A 21018-nucleotide genomic window follows, 5' to 3' on the forward strand; every position below is an offset into this window, starting at 1 on the left:
TCCTTCTGGACACAACTGAGCCAGAACTCCTGTAGACAGAGTGATTTTAAACACTGGAGGACATGGTATGCCTCTCCTGAGCATGAGCTCAAGTGCAGGCATCCGGGCTCTGCTGAGAACATGCTCTAGTTGCACACATGCCAAAGTAACTGAACGTGCAGCTGGGGGTACAGATCTCATGAATACAGAGTGAGCACATTTCATCATGGGTTTTGCGCTTCTGAGGTTTACTCAGAAGCATATCTTCCATCGTGACTGCGTGTGCCTTCAAGAGCCAATGTTCTGACACTACGGAGACTGTGCTGTAGAGTAAGAATGCCTGAACTACACAACTGCACACTGAATCATGTATCCCAGCAGTATAAATCCTAGCACTGCAGCACACTTGTCACTTCTGAGTCCTTACACTAAGCAGGCATGGCACAGCTAGTGAGCATGTGGTCTAGAGCATATGTGTGGCCATTACTAATTTCAGACTCGGAAGCCTGTGTCTTGCCACTTGTAAGCCCAGGCCCCCAAATATTCATGCTTCAGCTACTGATATTGCACCCTGGTACACTCCTTTATCACTGCTGAGCCTGCGTTACAGAGCATGAGTTCCACTACTACTAATCTTGCTCGATGGCCTGAGTGCTTAAACCTGTGAGCCTACACTCTGCAGCTGAAAATTGCCAATGACTTGGCTTGCCCTCTGTTGCATATGTTCCCCACGCTTCTTCCTGCACTCTGGAGCACCTACTCCAGGAGGCTGCTTTCTAAAACACATATCGTCTCCACGAGTGAACCGTCATTCTAGATCAACTGTGTGACCACTAGTGACCTTGAATTCTGAAGTGTTATCTTAACTTCCTTGAGGTATTGCTCGAGAAGGTGTGTGCAACAATTACCCCCGTGACATTTTATACCAGCCATTTTGCTGCTAGTCACCCAGCACTCTAGACTGTGCAAGCTGTGAGTAGTGTACCTGTATATCTGTGGATGACGTGCCACCACTACAGACCTGGTGTATACTTCATATGTCCTGCGTCAATTGATCGTGCGTCACCATACACATATGCCACAACCCTTGCGCTTGCACTGTTGAGGGCTTGTCTTCCCTCTACTGAGCTTGTGTGGCAGAGCAGGTATATCACATTTTCTGAATTGGATCTCTGGATATGCAACCAAAAAAAAAAACCCAGCTTTCAAGAGAACATGTCCCTCTGCAGTCTGCACTCTTGAGCAAGGGCACCACCTCCTGAGACAACACTCTGAAGCACATGTAGAGCAGGCATGCTACATCTGCTGAACTTAGCTCTTCAGCATGCCTCTCAACAGTGAAACACACTTTAGGCATACCCCTCTTACTACAGACCCATGATCTAGAGCAGGCATGCTTCACATCCTGAATCTTGGCTTTCGAGAACACGTGCTTCATCTCCTGAGATGGTGCTTTTGCCGATTCTCCCCACCACTACTAAATCTGTGCTCTAGAGCGGGTGTGACACTTTGGAGCCTGCATGCCTCACTACTGCGTCTCTGCTCTAGCCTGGAAGTACTGAAACAGCTTAGCTCGCAATCTGCAGCACACGTTCTGCCACTAGTGTGCTTACACTTTAGAGCAGGCTGTCTGAAGCCATCCCATTGGCACTGGCAACATGCGTCCAGCCACTGCTGAATGCACACTAGAGCACAGTTCCTGCCACTATTGAGCATGTACTCTACCACAAGATGTCTAAAACTGCTCAGTTGCATTGCGGAGCATACCTCTTTCCACAAGTGAACTTGCATTCTACAGGAAATGGTACACAAACACTGACCTTGTGCTCTAGAATTGGCACACCATACATAATTTTCTTCACATTTGAAGCATATGTCTGGCCAACACTAAATCCACGCTTTAGATCAGCTGTGCTAAAATCACTGAGCTTGCCCTCAAGAGTATATCTGAACTCACATTTTATAGCCACACCTACTACCACGGTGGATTCTGTGCTCTAAAACTCTCGTGAGATGAGAGAACAAGATGATGGAGCTATAAGTGGATGTGCAGTACATCTCTCCATGGATACATTAGGCATACACCTTCAGACACAGAAGAGTAATCAGAACATTACTGGAAAGTAGACAGGAGTACCTGACAAGTGGCAAAGAATATATAGAACCACGCAAAACTCAGTCGGGGGAAAGAACTGGGGGAAAAATCAGGAGTGTTAGTAGGACTGGATCTGCCCTGAGTGGGGGAAGGAACTGAAGCTGTGGTCCAATCCCACATTGGGTCAATCGTCTGAAGTGTAGAATAGACATTTAAAGCTGAGAGTGAAACAGCTGATCTGTGGAAAGCTGGGTGCAATGAGAAGCAGAGGGTCCTTGCTGCAGCCGTACATACCCCGTACAAGGACATCCATCCCCTGAAAGGCCCCGTGGCTGGCACCTGCAGTTTAGGGACTTTGCGGCAATTCATGGGGAGGGCTGCTGTTTCCAGGGGAGAGATGGAGAGAGGGGGTTTGAAGGAGGACACTGTCGTAGGGTATGCCTGTGGAGGAAAGCTAGGCAGCCATGAAAGCAAGGCCATAACACCGAGTCACATGTCGGGGGTGGAGCAATCACCATAGCCTCTCTCTCCCACATGCTAGCATCAGTAGTTACTACAATAATGAGGCTGACCCTTCAAATGCTGAACACACTGAAATGCCGAGCAGGACACCACGCAGGGTCATCCATTAAGTGCCTGATGCACCATACTAGAGTAGAATCCCACTCAGGATGCTCCTTTAAGTGTCGGATGCACTGATTTACACAGGAGGACCCCAGCCAGGAAATTCGCTCTATGTGCTGACCCATTGAACGACAGAGAAGGATCCCAGGCAAGGAAGCCTTCTGAGTGGCTGAATAGGTGGAACTAGGGAGAAGACTGGCCAAAGACGCCTTCTTATCACCGGATATAAGGGCTCAAAAAAGAAAAAAAAAAAGGGCTCTGATAGGGCCCTAACTCCTGTGGTGTAGTCAGTCTGTGTCCCTGCACCCTGCCCGTTTGACACCACCTGTGTCCCTCAATGCCAAGCAGCTGCTCCACTTTCACAGTTAACTCTCATTAGAAAAAAGCTGCTACTGGTTAAAAAAACAAATCGTGCAACTATTTGCACAGGATTGCTTCAGTCCTGTCTAACTCTGTGTGGAACACATTTCACCACTACAGAGAAGAAGCTCTAAAATGCATATACTGGAACAATTGATTTTTTCCAGTCTTGTAGCCACTGCTGAGTTTTCCAGATTTGCTTGCATATTGAGTTCAGCACTTTCATAGCACTCACTATCTATTAGGATTTGAAATCACTCAAGTGGAGTTCTCTATCTCCGCTAGCTTTCTTTCTATTGATGCCTCTTGCGGCCCGCTTGACCTCACATTCCAGGATGTTTGGCTCTAGGTGAGTGATTAGATCATGATGATTATCTGGATCATGGAGATCTTTTCTGCCTAGTTCTTCAATCTTTGCGGTATAGATTTTTGCTACCTCTTCTTAATATCTTCTGCTTCTGTTCAGTCCATACAATCTCTGTCCTTTACTGTATCCACCTTTGCATGAAATGTTCCCTTGGTATCTCTAATTTTCTTGAAGAGATCTCTACTCTTTCCCATTCTGTTGCTTTCCTCTATTTTTTGCACTCATCACCGAGGAAGGCTTTCTTATCGCTCTTTGCTATTCTTTGGTGCACTCTATTCATATGGGTATATCTTCCCTTTTCTCCTTTGCCTTTTGTTTCTATTCCTTTCTCAGTTATTTGTAACGCCTCCTCAGACAACCATTTTGCCTTTTTGCATTCATGTTCTTGGGGATGGTCTTCATCACTGCCTCCTCTACAATGTCATGAACCTCCAAATGTAGTTCTTCAAACACTATATTATGCCTAATCCCTTAAATATTTTCTCTTGTCCACTGTACCATCATAAGGGATCTGATTTAGGTCAAACCTGAATCATCGAGTGGTCTTCCCTACTGTCTTCAACTTAAGTCTAAGTCTATAGCAAATACTGAGCTTCCACTCTGAACCTTCCTTCTTACAAGTATTTGTCCACCATTTTAGAGCACTTTCGCTGCATCTCTTTATCTTCACTCTGAAACATACGTACCGTCACTCCTGAAAGGATGCTCAAGTGCATGCATTGAACTCCTACTCAGCCTAAGCTCCACAGTAGTCATGCCGATCTACTAAGCTTGCATTGTGCCGCATGCGTCTTTCACTATTTAGACTATGATACTGAGGTCATGCTGCAACTGCATAGTTGCAATCTCAAGCTTATCTTCTTCGACTTTCAGCTTTTATACCAGCACACATGTTCTGCCCCTCCTAAGCCCGCTTTCTGGAAGAGATATGAAACAACTGTTGAGGTTGTATTCTGGAGCATGTCCCTGTTATTTCTGAATGCATTCTTTTTGTATTTCTTCATATTTCTTTTAAAAAATGATTTAATTGGAATAGAATTATTGTGTATTACTGTGATAGTTTTTGACATATACATCAACATGAATCAGCCGCATGGATACATGCGTCCCCCTATCCTGAACACAACTCAAACCTCATTTATTACCCCACGCTTCTGGGTTTGTCCACAGCACAAGGGTTGGATGCATCTTTCATGCATTGAACTTGCACTGGTCATCTCTTTTATGTATGGTAATGTACCTGTTTCAATGCTAATTTCTCCAATCATCCCATCCTTGAACTCTCCCATTGAGTCTCAGAGTCTGTTCTTTATATGTGGATCTTTTTTACTGGCCTTCATGCAGAATCATTGTTACTGTCTTCCTAAATCCCATTTGTACGCATTAATAAACAATATTTGCCTTTCTCTTTCTAACTTTTTTTTTTGCTCTGAATAATAGGCTGCAGGTTGAACTGCCTTACCAAAAGTGACACTAACATGTGTTTTTCTGTAGCTAAGTAATATTATATTTGAATATATAGCACAACTTCCTTATATTTTCATCTGCTGATGTGCATCTAGATTACGTGCAAGTCATAGCTTTCAGAAAGAGAATTGTAATAAACATTAGCTTTTAATTCATGTTAGGTGTAGTAGAAATGGGAAAACAATAAAACCCAAATGTAGAATGATTCAAATTCTACTCGATTGTTGAATATTATGTAAGTTGAAATACTTCAAAATCTGTTTCCTTGGCTGCATGTAACATATGAGGACTCTTTTATATCACTCACCTCTCTCCTTTTCATAAATATAGACCAATTTTCAAATGTTTGTCCAGTTTAATGAAAAAATACTAACATAGACATATATATATATATATATATTATATGTAAAATAGAGATATGTTTTCATATCATAAACTGTTGATAGCAAGCCTAGATTTTAGAATTATTTCCACCTCCATGCTCCATCTCAACAGGAAAGAGCCAAAGTTGTTACTGACTTAATCACTCCAAGAGCTGGGAAACCTGAAAAAGAAACGGAACCTGCACTGAGATTTTCTGTCATATTTAAGATCGAGCTCTAAGTCCAAGACTTGTTTTCCTTTATTGTACTAAGCAGTCCCTTCTTAAGATTGAAAAGCCTGGAAATCGAGAGAGAGAGGTAGGAGATTGTAGACCTCCTCATGTTCAAAAGGAATTTTAATCAGAGAAGCTAGAAAAGACAGAAACTAAGGAAAACAATCAAGTGATAGACAATAATAATGATTTAGCCACTAATCAAACTCAAGGGTCTTTAGTCCCTCCTCAAGGGCCAGCGTGGAGAAGGAAATGGCAACCCACGCCAGTGTTCTGCCTGGAGAATCCCAGGGATGGGGGAGCCTGGTGGGCTGCCATCTTTGGGATCGCACAGAGTCGGACACGACTGAGCGAATTAGCAGCAGCAGCAGCAAGGACCATCGCTGACATTCGGAGCAATATCCTGTGAACAATTTTAGAGATGCTAAAGCCCAAACCAGGCTGAAATGTAAGTGCATAGTTGGAACTAGACGGTCAATGATGTGGACTCCCAATATCCTCACTAATAGGCCATTAGTAGAATGTCCCAATATGGATCACAGACCCCATGTTCCACCCTCACTCAGCCATTAAAATAGTCCCCCTGAAAGTATTTGGGGATTTGTGTCTTTGAAGCACCAGCTGCTAAGACACCTTGCTTCGTCCTACAATAAGCACTTCCCCCCCCCACACTGAAACCCACAGTCAATTCATAAATTTGTTTGCACAGAAGCAAGTAGACCAAGTCTGCTAGGGTAACAGTACTGAATATTAAGAATGTGTGCATAGAAGGATGATAAATCACTTTTATTTCAGAAATAAAGTAGATTTATTGATGTGAGTTTTCGATAACCCTGTATGCGAGATAGCAAAAGAGACACCGATGTATAGAAGAGTCTTTTGCACTCTGTGGGAGAGTGAGAGGGTGGGATGTTTTGGGAGAATGGCATTGAAACATGTATAATATCATATATGAAATGGGTCTCCAGCCCAGGTTCAATGCATGATACTGGATGCTTGGGGCTGGTGCACTGGGACGACCCAGAGGGATGGTACGGGTTGGCAGAAGGGAAGGGGTTCAGGAAAGGGAACGTGTGTACACCTGTGGCGGACATATGTTAATGTACAGCAAAATCATTACAATAATGTAAAGTAATTACCCTACAATTAAAATAATAAATTTATTTTTTTTTAAAAAAAGGAAATCTTCTAAAAAAGGTCCACACCTACATTGAAACCAAGCACGACCAAGAGCCAACAAGTTCCACAGGAAGACATACCATGCCAATTCTCCAGCAACACAGGAACAGAACCTGGAGCTTCAATACACAGGTTGCCCAAACAGCAAACCCATAGACATCTCAAACCTCACTACTGGACACTTCATTGCCCTCCAGAGAGAAGAGATGCAGCTCCACCCACCGGAACACTGACACAAGCTTCCCTAACCAGGAAACCTGACAAGCCCCTCGTCCAACCCCAGCCACAGGGAGGAACCTCCACAATAAAGAGGAACCACAAACTGCCAGAAAGAGAAAGACCATCCCAAACACAGGAACCCCCCCCGACCCCCCCCCAAAAAAAAGGCCAAATTGACTAATGAGATTTTTGCATGCTTCATGGTTTTGGTTACTATTTCTGCCAGCAGTCTGTATTTTAAGTTGATGCTGAAGTAAACGCTTGGTTGAACATTACCCTTCAGTTGCTAGGAGACCAGTGACTTTGTCATGTCACAACTAACCTTCGATTGCTAGGAGACCAGTGATTTTGTGATGTCACAGCTGTTTGACTGGGGGGATCTCTGTGATTGTCCAGAGAGTTTCTCTCTGTAGGCCAGCCAAACATCATGTGAAGTTGCATTGTGTAAAAGCAGACAAATGAGAACATTATCTGAAGAAAGATTTCCCTGAGATGGCACATATTTCTTCAGAAATTCAAGATGGACCTCCTAAAGGTGAGTCCACTGGTTCAGAAACCTCCATTCGATCTTACTGGTATGATTATACAACTGGGGACTCAGTTTTGAGATCTATGATTGAAGAATATGCTTTTCAGGCTTTGGCTGAGGATCTGGTGGTCAAAAGGCCACACTACACATATTCTGTCTCTGAAACAGATGATGTGAATGATTTTCTTTTACTCACATTTCCACAAAAACTTTGGAATATAGTGGAAAGTGATCAGTTTGAGTCTATTTGGTGGGATGAGACAGGCACATGTAGAGTGATCAATGAAGAACTCTTCAGGAAAGAAGTCTTGGAAAGAAAGGAGCCTTTCAGAAAATTTGAAACCAAGAGCATGAAGAGTTTAATTCGACAGCTTAATCTTTATGGAGTTAACAAAAACCGACAAACTGTTCAAAGATCGGCTGCACTACCAGTCTTTCTGGAAGAAGAAAACAACATCTCTCTTTTGAGAAAGGTATTCCAAAATTTTCACTTTTTGGCAATGGGTCAGATTCAATCATGTGACCTAGAAAGCATGTTCATATATGTGGCTAAAACGGAGTTTAAACTTGAGATAACAAATTATTGAAAAAGTTGTATCTTTTTGAAGTTGAGAACAGCTGGAGGTTAGAATATTGGATGTTCAACAAACCTTCCTAGTGACTTGAAACCAGATACAAGTTCTGAAGCTACTTAAAGTGGTATTTACTGTATATATACAACATATTTGTAGTTGAGCATATACCTTCTAACATGTTACCTGTTAAAACTACCAACAGAGGTATTTTCTTTGATGTTATTTCATTGCTTCCATTAAAGGAAACTTATAGTGATATGAAGGAATGAACTTAGTAAAGAATGAAAAATGAATATAATGGAGAAGTGGAGAAAAGGGAACCCTCCTACACTGTTGGTGGGAATGCAAACTAGTACAGCCACTATGGAGAACAGTGTGGAGATTCCTTAAGAAATTGCCAATAGAACTACCTTATGACCCAGCAATCCCACTGCTGGGCATCCACACTGAGGAAACCAGAATTGAAATAGACACATGTACCCCAATGTTCATCGCAGCTCTGTTTATAATAGCCAGGACATGGAAACAACCTAGATGTCTATCAGCAGATGAATGGATAAGAAAGCTGTGGTACATATACACAATGGAGTATTACTCAGCCATTAAAAAGAATTCATTTGAATCAGTTCTGATGAGATGGATGAAACTGGAGCCAATTATACAGAGTGAAGTAAGCCAGAAAGAAAAACACCAATACAGTATACTAACACATATATATGGAATTTAGGAAGATGGCAATGACGACCCTGTATGCAAGACAGGAAAAAAGACACAGATGTGTATAACGGACTTTTGGACTCAGAGGGAGAGGGAGAGGGTGGGATGATTTGGGAGAATGGGAATTCTAACATGTATACTATCATGTAAGAATTGAATCACCAGTCCATGTCTGACGTAGGGTGCAGCATGCTTGGGGCTGGTGCATGGGGATGACCCAGAGAGATGTTGAGGGGAGGGAGGTGGGAGGGGGGTCATGTTTGGGAACGCATGTAAGAATTAAAGATATTAACATTAAAAAAAAAAAACACTGGGGGGGGGGGAAATAACATGAGTTGAGGAAAATAAAGAAAAGGTATTAAAAAAAAAAAAAGAAAAGAAATATTGTAACAAAACCAAAACTTTATTCTCCCATATGACTACCAGGAGACTTCCAGCAGAACAGAGCATTTAAAAAACACTCTGTAAAGGGCCAAAAAAGAAATATGTTAGGCTTTGCGAATATGACCATTGGCAATTAATTAAGTTTTCAGGCATAGAGGATAACCAAAGAAGCTGGCAAGTCCCTCTTCCACCTTTAAGGACTCGAAAACTGAATTACACACAATTTTCACGTCAGAAAACAAAAGTCTTTTCGGTTTTCCTCAGCCATTAAAAGTGTAAAGCTCTAAAATTAAAAAGAAGAAGAAGAAGAAAAAGTAAAGCTCATTCTCAGCTCACAATAGACAGTGCAAAAACAGGGGCAGGCTACCCTGCCTTGATTGAAATGTAATTCCAAGAGGAGAGGCACCAAGATCCACTGTACGGTCAAGTTCCTTAAGCAAAGAACTGGCTTAAGGGAGGTCACCCCTGAGGGCTGTGAGTGCCGGACACCATCACTGGACTCCCCTGGTAGACTCGGAGGCCGTTCTCAGCCCTGAGCTCTGGCGACTGTGCCATCTGTTTTTTCTTTCTTCGCATTTGGTGAGCTGAGCAATCTTGACCCAAGATCCTTGACATTCAGATTCAGCCTGACCACACCTACAGCGGCTGCTTTTATGGGGGGAGGGGGTGTGGGGCGGGCTCATCGTGCGCGCATGCGCCCAACTCGGCCTCGCGGCCAATCCGATGGCAGGTGCCGACACCTGGCAGCCAATCATCGGAGGCAGCCCGCACGCCTGTAGGGGGAGCTGAGGCGGCGCCCCAGACCTGAGGAGGCCTCGTCCCCGCAGGCTCGACTCCTCGGGGTTAATCTTGGAACTGCCTAGGGCAGGTGAGCTGCCAGCAGTTCTGTCTCCTCCCTCAATGGGGACCGGTAAAGACTGGAGCGTGGTTCAGCCAAAGCAGTGCCTGACGGCTGAAGGGAGGGTTTCTCAGGTCCCCACTCGCACGAGGCCTTGCTCGGCAGGGCGGCTGGTGAGGGCGGTGAGAGCTTGCGGCAGGATCCACAGGCTTCAGGCTCCTTTCGCCCTCTCCCCTCTCTAGTCTGGGCGGGCTCTGCTCTCCATCAGCTTTCCTGCCCAGGGGCGGGACAAGCCAGCTCGCGGAAAGGGCCTCTTAGGCCCCTGGCCCCTGGCACCACCCCCAGCTCTCCTGTGGAACCTAATGTATTTAAACACAGACGCACAAATCTTCACGGCCCAACCCGGTTCTGCACCCAGGCACAGTCAGGCAGGAGCAGCAAAAAAACAAAAACCAAAAAAACATCTATCTAGCAGCCTCTTCACTGCCCTGGTGCTTTAGTCGTTTTCCTGTTTCCTCTGCCTCTCCTCAGACTCCAGGGCTGCCCCGTCCCTGGGGGCCCCGAGATTCAGGCCTTTGGTTCTGGAAGTTGGCAGATGAGGTATTTGTTTGTTTGTTACTGAGAGAAGGGAGGTGGGAGGAAGAAGCTCAGGGCAAAGGAGTTCAATCACTTGGTCTGGTTGAGTGTGAGACGCCTGGTCAGCATCCGTAGGGTAGGACCAGGTAGGGCCTGGGGGGATAGAATGTTCCCAGAACAGGGGACTCACCCTGGCCGTTTCCTCTGCTTGTCCCCAGGATGTGACCGTGTGCTGCCTGGGAGGTCTCAAGCGCTCAGGAGTTCAGTGGGCCCCTGAGGTAAGGTGACAGACATCTTTACAACAGGGACAAAGGTGTGGCTTTCTTACTTTGCGTTTTTCTCCTTTCATTCGTCGGCTGACACGTTGCTGTTGAGAGAGAGTATTCCTGATTGGGGATTACGTGACCCTGATTGCGGGTGCTGACTTCAGGGCCATCATGGTTTCAGGTTTGCAGCTTTCTGAGTGGCAAGCGTAAAAACAGGCATGGTGACTTGCTTTCGCCTGCCTTCTTGAAAGAAAAAAAGTAAGAATACCATGGGTCTTAAGCTGTGTAGAGCTGACTCCTACCACTTGGTGAGGCTAAAATGGGGCAATGCCCATATCCTAAGGTTTTAGCTGGCAAAGCAAAGCAATGCAGGTGTGGGGGTTCCCTGGTTGCCTGCTGATTAGGATTCTGGGCTTTCACTACAGTGGTCTGGATTCAATCTCTGGTCAGGGTACTGGGACCCCACAAGCCAAACAGCATGGCCAAATGAATGAATGAATCCAGTGGTACATTCAGAGAAAATATCCTGTGATTTAACATGTTCACGTGAGATTGCTTTCTCATTTCTGTACCCTTAAGGGCTTTTCTTCATTAAGTAAGTCAGCTCCACTGGATGGGGGTGAGGCACCATCTGAGTTCATTTCATGCGAGTAAACAAGACCATAGGAAGCTCTATGGCCAGCCACTTGTGCCTACAGCTGTGTTGTATACTTATCTTGCTGGTACAGCTTTGACTTCACAGCATGTTTTGTTTTGGTCACAACATGTGGCTTCATAGGACATTAGTTCCCCAGCCAGGGATCGAACACAGGATCCTGGCAGTGAGAGGGCTGAGTCCTAACCAAACCACTGGGCTGCTAGGCAACTCCTGTGTTTCGGTGCTTTGGATTGGGTGAGTGTGTGTGTGTGTCTGTGTGTGTGTGTGTTTTGATTTTTGCTATATTTATAGGAGAACTGTTCTGTGTGTAAGTATGATGTGAATGGTATTAAAACTTGAACTGTTTGTGTTGTACCTATGATCTCAAAATGGAATAGTTTGAAATAACTTACCACTTGTTATCTCTTGGCCTAGGATCTCTCCTGAGGTAGTTAGTAGTCAAGCTTTTGTCTGGCTTGGCAACCTCTGAAGACTTAGCTTGTTGAATCTAAGCTCTCTCACTTGTCTGTACTCTTGAAGCCTCAGTTCCTCCTTCTGTGGGCCTCTCCAAGGGGCTTCTCTTGTGGAGGCTGCTGTCTTTTCTCAGAATGAGTGATTCAGGAAAGCGCTTGCACCCATGATAAAGTGCAGAGACTTTTTTGAGATGTTACACATCTGCACTTGTGTATTTGCTTAGTCTCACAGGTCTACCCTGTGATAGATTGAGAGAGAACTACACAGGGGTGGGAATATTAGGAGATTGAATTCACTTGAAGGCTGGTTACCATACCCATTAATCCACTATGCCAGCCTTTTTTTTATATGATCTCAGCTCTGTCAATGTAAGCAAATTATTTGGCTTGTGTACCCTTCTTGTGTGCTGCTACTGCTGCTAAGCCACTTCAGTCGTGTCCGACTCTGCAGTCTCATGGACAGCCACACACAAGGCTCTCCCTTATCTGGGATTCTCCAGGCAAGAACGCTGGAGTGGGTTGCCATTTCCTTCTCCAGTGCATGAGAGTGAAGTCGCTCAGTCGTGTCCGACCCTTCGAAACCACATGGACTGCGGCCTACCAGGCTCCTCCGTCTGTGGGATATTCCAGGCAAGAGTACTGGTTTGGGTTTCCATTGCCTTCTCCAGCTTGTGTGCTCTCTGGCCTGATGTACTCAATTTTGATCTACTCAGTTCTAGACCTACTCATTTCTTGAAGTTCTAGCAAGTCTCCTCTTTGCCTGGATTAAGGTTTCTGTTTCTCTGGATGGTTCCCATCAGCAAACTGACTGACTATAATGTGACCTGTCGTTACAAATCCATCTTTTGGTGACACATCCTGCTTCTGCTGCTTTTATTTCATATTTGCTTGTTACAGACCTCTGCAGAGTTGTTCCTAGACTTTTGTTATCTCGAGTTCTCTCATTTTCCTATAAAGCCACTCTTGTCAAGGCCACAGGTGAATTTCAAATATTCAAATGTCTGCCTGCAAGGTAGGAGACCTGGCATCAATTCCTGGGTGGGGAAGATCGCCTTGAGAAGGAAATGGTAATCCACTCCAGCACTCTTGCCTGGAAAACCCATGAACGGAGGAGCCTGGTAGGCTACAGTCCATGGGATTGCAAAGAGTCGGAAATGTCTATTCAAATTCTTTTCCTGGTTGTTAAATGCTTTTCTGTTTTTAATTGTTGTAGAAAACCTCTAACTTAAATTTTTACCATTTTAACCATTTTTGCATGCTAAGTATTTTGCACACTTTCATCAGCCTTTTGGAGAAAGAAATGGCAACCCACTGCAAATCTGATGGAGAAGGGAACGTGGTGAACTTTAGTCCATGGGGATGCAAAGTTGGGCACAACTGAGTGACTAAGACATATACACACACATAGTCACAGTGTTGATTTGTTGTTGTTGTCATTGTTTTAGCTGTGTTGTGCAGCTTGAATGACAGTTCCCAGGCCCCTGATAGGACACTGTGGAGTCCTAACCTCTGAACTACCAGGGAATTCCTTATCACATTGTTATGAAGCAGATCTCTACACATTTACAGCTTGCAAAATCGAAACTCTGTACCCATCACTTGTCCCATTAAACAAACAGCAACTCCTCTTTTCTTGCCCGTTGACCTAGACCATGGACTCCATCATTCTTTTTTGTTTCCTTTCTATTGCTTGACTGTGTTAGCTATTTCATGCAAGTAGAAACTTACAGTATTTGTCTTTTTGTACGACTGGCTTATTGCATTTGGCTTGATGTCTGAAATGATCATGCATGCTGTAGCATGTGACAGAATTTTCTCTATATGGCTAAATAATATTTCATTGTGTGTATATATCACATTTGATGGACATTTCGATGCTTCCACCTCTTAGTTGTTGTGCTTCGTGCTGCTGTGAGCACGGCTCTGCAGATATCCCAAGACCCCATGTTAAATTCTTTTGAATTTATATCCTGAAGTGGAATTGCTGAATCATGTGTCAGCCCTAGTTCTTTAATTTTTCGAGGAGCCTTTAAACTGTTTTCGGTAGCAGTTGCACCATTTTAAAATCTATCCGTAACACACAAGGATCCAGTTTCTGTACGTGCTTGCCAACAGTTGCCCTTTCCTTTCCTTCATATGTAAACACACACATATGCACACACAATTTCTTTCATACCCTTTTCCATGATTGTTTATCTCAAATTATGAATATAGTTCCTTGTGCTATACAGTACGCTCTTGTTTGTCTATTGTATATATTATGCTTTGCATCTGCTAATCACCAGCTCCCAATCTGTGCCTGCCGTACCTTTCCCTCTTGGGAATCACATAGTCTGCTCTCTATGTCTGTGAGTCTGTTTCTCTTTCATAGATCAGCTTATTTGTGGCATATTTTTAGAGTCCATGTAAGTGATACCATACGATAATTGTCTTTCTCTCTCTTTTTTTTAATTTTTATTTTTACTATGTTTTATTTTACAACACTGTGTTGGTTTTGCCATACATTGACATGAATCCCCCACAGGTGTACATGAGTTCCCAATCCTCACCCCCCTCCCACTGCCCACCCCATATCATCTCTCTGGATCATCCCTGTGCACCAGCGCCAAGCATCCTGTATCCTGCATCGAACATAGACTGGAGACTATCTTACATGATAGTGTACATATTTCAGTGCCATTCTCCCATATTATCCCACCCTCTCCCGCTCCCTCAGAGTCCAAAAATCTGTTCTATACATCTGTGTCTCTTCTGCTGTCTCTCATACAGGGTTATCATTACCATCTTTCTAAATTCCATATATATGTGTTAGTATACTGTGTTGGTGTTTTTTTTCTGGCTCACTTCACTGTGTATAATCGGCTCCAGTTTCATCCATCTCATTAGAATTGATTCCTATAAAGTCTGCAAGCAATAATGCTGGAGAGGGTGTGGAGAAAAGGGAACCCTCTTACACTGTTGGTGGGAATGCAATCTAGTACAGCCACTATGGAGAACACTGTTTATAATAGCCAGGACATGGAACAACCTAGATGTCCATTAACAGATAAATGGATCAGAAAGCTGTGGTACATATACCCAGTGGAGTATTACTCAGCCATTCAAAAGAATATATTGTCTTTCTCTTTCTGACTTCCTAAGTATTCTTTTGAATGCTAGTGTAGATTCAAGTATTTACTTAACAACATTTGTTGCTACTGTATAAAATGTGGTTGACTTTTAAAATATTTGTCTTCTATTCTGCAAGCTTTATATTAATTCTAATACTTGTGTTTCTTCAACATTTTCTATACTAAATTATCTTATGTCTAATATACTTTGACTTCTTCCTTTCCATTCTGAAGGCTGTTTTTTTGTTTTTTATTGTTTTTTGTTTTTTCGTTTTTTTTTTTTTTTTTTTGAAACTACAGCAACAATTCTCTTTTGTTACCTGATTGCTCTGGTTATACAACTGCCAGTATAATGTTGAGCCAAAGTGTGTAATAGACTTCCTTGTGTTGTTCCCAGTCTTAGAGGGAAAGCTTTCAGTTTTTCATTCTTAAGTATGATGTTAGCTGTGGGTCATTTTACAGGTGCCCTTTGATTGAGAAAATTCTCTTCTGTTCTTAATTATTAAGTGTTCTTTTAACCCCGGTTATGAAAAGGTGCTAGATTCAGGGAAATGCCTTTTCTTCAGGCAGATGTGTTATTTGTTTTATTGTTTTAAAATGGCATAATGTTGATTGACTTTCCTATAATGAACCAACTTTGCATACCTCCCTAAATTGCATGTGATCATAGTGTACAGTCTTTTTTATATGCTGTTGGATTTTGTTTGCCAGTATTTTGTTGAGGACTCTTTCACCTGTATCCATAAGGGATATCAGGTCTGTGTGTGTTTGTGTGTGTGTGTGTGTGTGTGTGTGTGATGTCTCTGTCTGATATTGGTATGAGAGAAAGACTGGCATCATTTTGCCTGCTATGTGGGGAAGAGACGTGTGGCATAAAGATGAAGCATTGTTGGATTGAAGTTTAGCCAGGATTAGAGGGAGAAATTTAGGATATATCTGTGTGGAATTGGGGTGAGATTATCAGAGAGCTCATTCTCAGTTTCCTAGGCCTGAATTAAGTGCTTGACATTGAATTATGCTGTTTGTTAACTAGGAATATATAGATTATACTTTGAATTTGCTACCTATTTTGTTTGTTAACATTTATGAAATTAGAATTTATGGATCAGTTGTAATGTGCATTTAAGATCCATTTTCTTCCATTTTTACTACAAAACAAGATGCCATTGAATAGCTGATGCCTTTTAAAAAAGCTGTTAACCTTAAGTCTAAGAAATAAGCATGTTTGTCTTTAAGATACAGAAACACATTTAAAACTTACAAATTTGCCCAAGAAGAGGCAACTGGTGTGTGGTTAAGTTAGAATTCCAACTTAATCTCCTATGACTCCAAAGTCCATGCTTCGAAACGCTGTAGAACAATGCTTTTGTAAAAATACTCTCCTTTACATTTGATTTCACGTAATGATCAGTGTGGTGTTTTGTTTTTTTTTCCCCCTCTTTATTTTTTTAAGTAGAAGAGGTTAAAGTGAACATGCGACAAAGCTATGATTCTAGAGCCATGGAGACTTGTAGTCGTAGTTTTTTCAGCTGTCATTGAGTCTGGTTGACGCTCAGTGTCTTTGTCTGTAAGATAAGGGTGTGTATAAGTACTCTAGAGTTTTGGAGATAATCAAATAGCCCATTTTTCTGTACTTAACTAATCTGTAGTATGTTTATACTTAGGTGGCAGTTTGTATAAAGGAAGCACTGGGACTTGTGACCGCACCCTCTAAGAATAAGAAAGTATTAAAAATATGGAACTCCCACGTATGTTACGTGAAGAAGAACAAGAGCCAGAAGTACGGAAAAGGGAGGGAGAGACCAAAGAAGTAGATGATGATGATGATGAAGTGATCTTGGTTGGAGTGGAACATGGAAATGAAGATGCTGACGTGATCTTTGTTGGGATGAGCTCAGCTTCAAAACCAGTCGTTTCAAACATACTGAACAGAGATACCCCAGGTTCTTATTCAAGGAGAAAAAGGTGTGGTCACTTCAGGAGAGGTAACGCTCACAGATTACAGCCTGTTAGTCATGTGACTCCTACATCAGAAGCAAAGACTGTCTTGCCAGTGTCTGACTCTGACTCAAGATCAACAGGTAGTCCTATTATTATTGAACCTCCGTCTCAAGCTGATTATAAAAATCTTTCACCACAAATAGTGCCTGATGGCTTTTCGAAGGAGTTATGTTCTTCTTTGATTACCTTCACAAGTTCATTGCAGCATCCAGTAGAAACAGCAGTTTCTGCAGGAGATATGAATAAAAGTCCTCATGTATCAAAGCGAGTTTCCCCTTGTGAAACAAATCGCAGAAATCCCAGAAGGCCTAAACTCAGTGATGGCATTGTCGGGGAACATTCTTTAGGTTTCTCCCCGTCACTTTTTTTTTCATACAGAGACCACTCAGCAAAGCACACCAGACCGTGTCCATACCTCACTAAGCCATGTTCAGAATGGAGAACCTTGTCCAACACCTTTTCCAAAAGACAGTGTTCATTGCAAGCCTGTAAGACCTTTAGGGGAAAGTGGACAGACAAAAACTGATTTTCCAAGTTTGGCAAGTCCAAACAAAATTGGTGATCCCACAGAAGGAAATCTGATTGTGTTATTTCGTGACTTCTACTATGGCGAGCATGGAGGAGTTGGGCAGCCAGAACCGAAGACCCACACCGCGTTTAAATGCCTCAGCTGCTTGAAAATTCTAAATAATGTCAAGTTTATGAATCACATGAAGCACCATTTGGAACTTGAGAGGCAGAGAGGTGACAGCTGGAAAACCCACACCACCTGCCAGCACTGCCTCCGCCAGTTTCCTACTCCCTTCCAGCTGCAGTGTCACATTGAAAGTGTCCACACAGCCCAGGAGCCCTCCGCAGTCTGTCACATCTGTGAGTTGTCCTTTGAGACAGATCAGGTTCTCTTAGAGCACATGAAAGACAATCATAAGCCTGGTGAAATGCCCTATGTATGCCAGGTTTGCAGTTACAGATCATCATTTTTTGCAGATGTGGATGCACATTTCAGAGCATACCATGGTAACACCAAGAATTTACTTTGTCCGTTTTGTCTCAAAATTTTTCAAACTGCAACAGCATACAGACGTCATCATCGAGGGCACTTGGAAAAGAGTTTTCACCAGTGTTCCAAATGTCGGCTACAGTTTTTAACTTCGAAAGAGGAGAGGGAGCACAAGACCCAGTGTCATCAAATGTTTAAGAAGCCTAAGCAGCTAGAAGGATTGTCTCCTGAAACAAAAATTGTTATTCAAGTATCACTGGAACCCCTTCAGCCAGGATTGGTGGAAGTTGCATCCGTTACTGTGAACACATCTGATTTTGAATCATCACCCCCCAAATCTAAAAGGAGGAGGCCAAAAAAAGAAAAATAATAGTTAATTCTGCCTTCAGTAAGTCTGAAGCAAGTATTTCAGTCAAAGTTAAAAATCCCATTAAAAACAAAAAGATCAACTTATAGCATTATTCAATAATATCAAATATAGGGAAACCGATGGGTAATTTATGTGATTTTGTTTTAAATAGAGGAAGTACAGTTTTGTTTGATCTTCATATTGAGCTGCTATTTAAAAATCTATGATCTGTTTTTCGTGTAATTGTCTTAACATGTAAAAAGGATGTGTGCATGTGTGTGTGAGAGAGAGAGAATGAGAGAAGTGGAGAAAGGAAAAGTAAGAACCTATTTTGGTATTTGATGTCACTTGTAAGTTCGAAAGCTCTCCTATACATATAATCTGTAGAGTGTTTTAGCAACGTAATTTTGAAGTGTTTTCATGCCTTGCAGATCTCAGTATCAGCTATATAGCCAGATTTGAATGTCACTCTCTGAAGTGCCTCTTGGGCAGATCTAAGATAACCTGGCTCTGAAAGCGTGCAGTGGAGGTTGATGGAGAAGCTACGATGTGAGTTTGGACCAGACACGGGTTTTAATCAGTGAAGAGCTGTGCCTTCGTGTCCCAGCTGAGGAAGAGGCATACATTCACTGCAGGCACAGAGCCAAGGGAGAAGGAACACTGTCTCAGAGTGCTTTTACCTAGCCCAGGGACATCTCAAGGAAGCCAGCCGTTAAAATGCCTGTGTTTGGTGAGAGACCCTGGCAAGCATGAAGCAGGCCCTGTGTAGCACTGACTGCAGTTGGAGAAGCAGAGATAGTTAATGAGACCTGGTGCCTGTGGACCTCCTGTTGAGTGATCAAAAGAGGAATTTGATTCATTCTGTCCCCTTTCCCATTTGGCTGGCCTGTAGTCACAGTGAAGTCGGCATATCTGTGTCAGACACAGTAGCAAAGCAAGTTACAATTCCCAAAGGAAAAAGAGCCTTGACGTCCACTTTGATTTGCGCTGGACCCATAGTTGTAGCTGAAAAGGATCAAACAGAGGAAATCTGTTCAGCTTTTGAATTGGGCTAAATTGAGTTCTCTTACCCTTAAGCTACAGTGGAGTTGTCCAAGAATCGTAAATATAGTGGATAAAAATAGTCCAGGGTGATTAAAGCCTTTTTGGAACTCTTGCTTCCATTTTCCAGTTACATGTGTCTTACCCGAGTTGACCATATGAAGATTTCGGTTCTGTATCTTATCTTGCCTTGCACACAAATGTAGTACAGTTAACAGCTAATTCTTTGCGTGTGTAATTTCCCATTGTATCAAACTAATTGAGTTTCCGTCTTTCTTGACACAGTCTGATGTGCAAGAATTGTCTCATGTATTTCAGTAATTATCAGGTCATAGAGTTATCCTTCCTCTAATCTATCCAACCATCTAATCTGTGATTCTACTTGTGGAAACCTTCTTTCTTGCGGTCTCCAAGGGCTCTTTCACAGACCTTTGGGGTACCCTCTAAGTATCGGTTCCTGAACATCAGCACACTTGGCTGCCTCTGTAGGTTCTTGGAGTTGAGTCTCCTCCTGGAGGTGAATGTCACCCCTTCTCCACTTCTGGCACGGATACCTAGCAATCTCTGTGCACCATTCCAGGAAGCTGGGATCCTGTCTGTAGACCTATGCCAGGAGCAACTCTCCGTTTCCTCTTCCTTTCTCCTCCTCTTTGTCTCTCGCCACTCTCCCCAGGCCTCAGTTTCTTTAAGTCCTCTAAGCTTTCACAAAATGCTGGAAAGAGATCATCACCAAGCGGTTAGCATCCTTCTCAGAACTGAAGAGGAAGGACTACAGATGATGAAGCTGTAGTGAATCTGTTGTCTCCATTTTAGGTAATTTCGTGAGTGTAAATTCAAATTCAAATAAATTGTGTTTATTTACTCAGAGCCTGATTGATTTATTTGCACTTTGAATTCTTTACTAGGCCTTTCTGGTTAGTTTATTTGGGCCAAAGCACTTTGCTAAGTGTCAGCTGAAACCACTTTTAGTTGTGTAAAGAGTGTGTGTGTGTTCTGGTCTCAGGTGAAAACTCTCTGTATAAATAAATATGCAGACTATTGCATTTGTATCTCCTTTCCTCGATTTCTATAGTAAAAAATACGAAATGTTTTAGTTACGTGCTTTTATTGTTGCTTAGTATTATCAACACTGTTGCTGTTAGTTGCTGTGAAGTATGCTCCTAAGGACTACAAGTTGTATTTATTGCCAAATTAAAAGGTTCCCACAATATGGTCCCTGACTGCTTCCTCTCTTCCATTCTCTGTCTTCTACTCTACTTTTTTCCCCACTAATGTACTCTTTTTGACAACACTGGCCTTGGTTTTCCCCCATCAAATTCCATTTCTTCCCGATCCCAAGACTGCAAGTGCTGTTCTTCTGGAAATGCTCTTCCCGCAGGCCTGCATGGCTTGCTACCTCCCTTGTTTGAGCTTCACCAATGCTGTTCAAATAACACAATCAAATCTCCAACCCCCTCCCTTTCCTCCTCCTCCTTAAAGGCACTTGAAGTCTCTATCCTCTTCTTCCCTCTCCAGCCTAAATTTCCTAACTTTTCACAAAAAAAAGAAAAAAGGAAAAAAGAAGAGATAATAACATCAGGGCTTTGCTTCTTAGAATTAACATGAGTCAGTTTCTGTGCCTGCAAATCAAAGATAGT

Source organism: Ovis aries, chromosome Y (genome assembly GCF_016772045.2).
Source record: "Ovis aries strain OAR_USU_Benz2616 breed Rambouillet chromosome Y, ARS-UI_Ramb_v3.0, whole genome shotgun sequence".
Classification (NCBI taxonomy): Eukaryota; Metazoa; Chordata; class Mammalia; order Artiodactyla; family Bovidae; genus Ovis; species Ovis aries.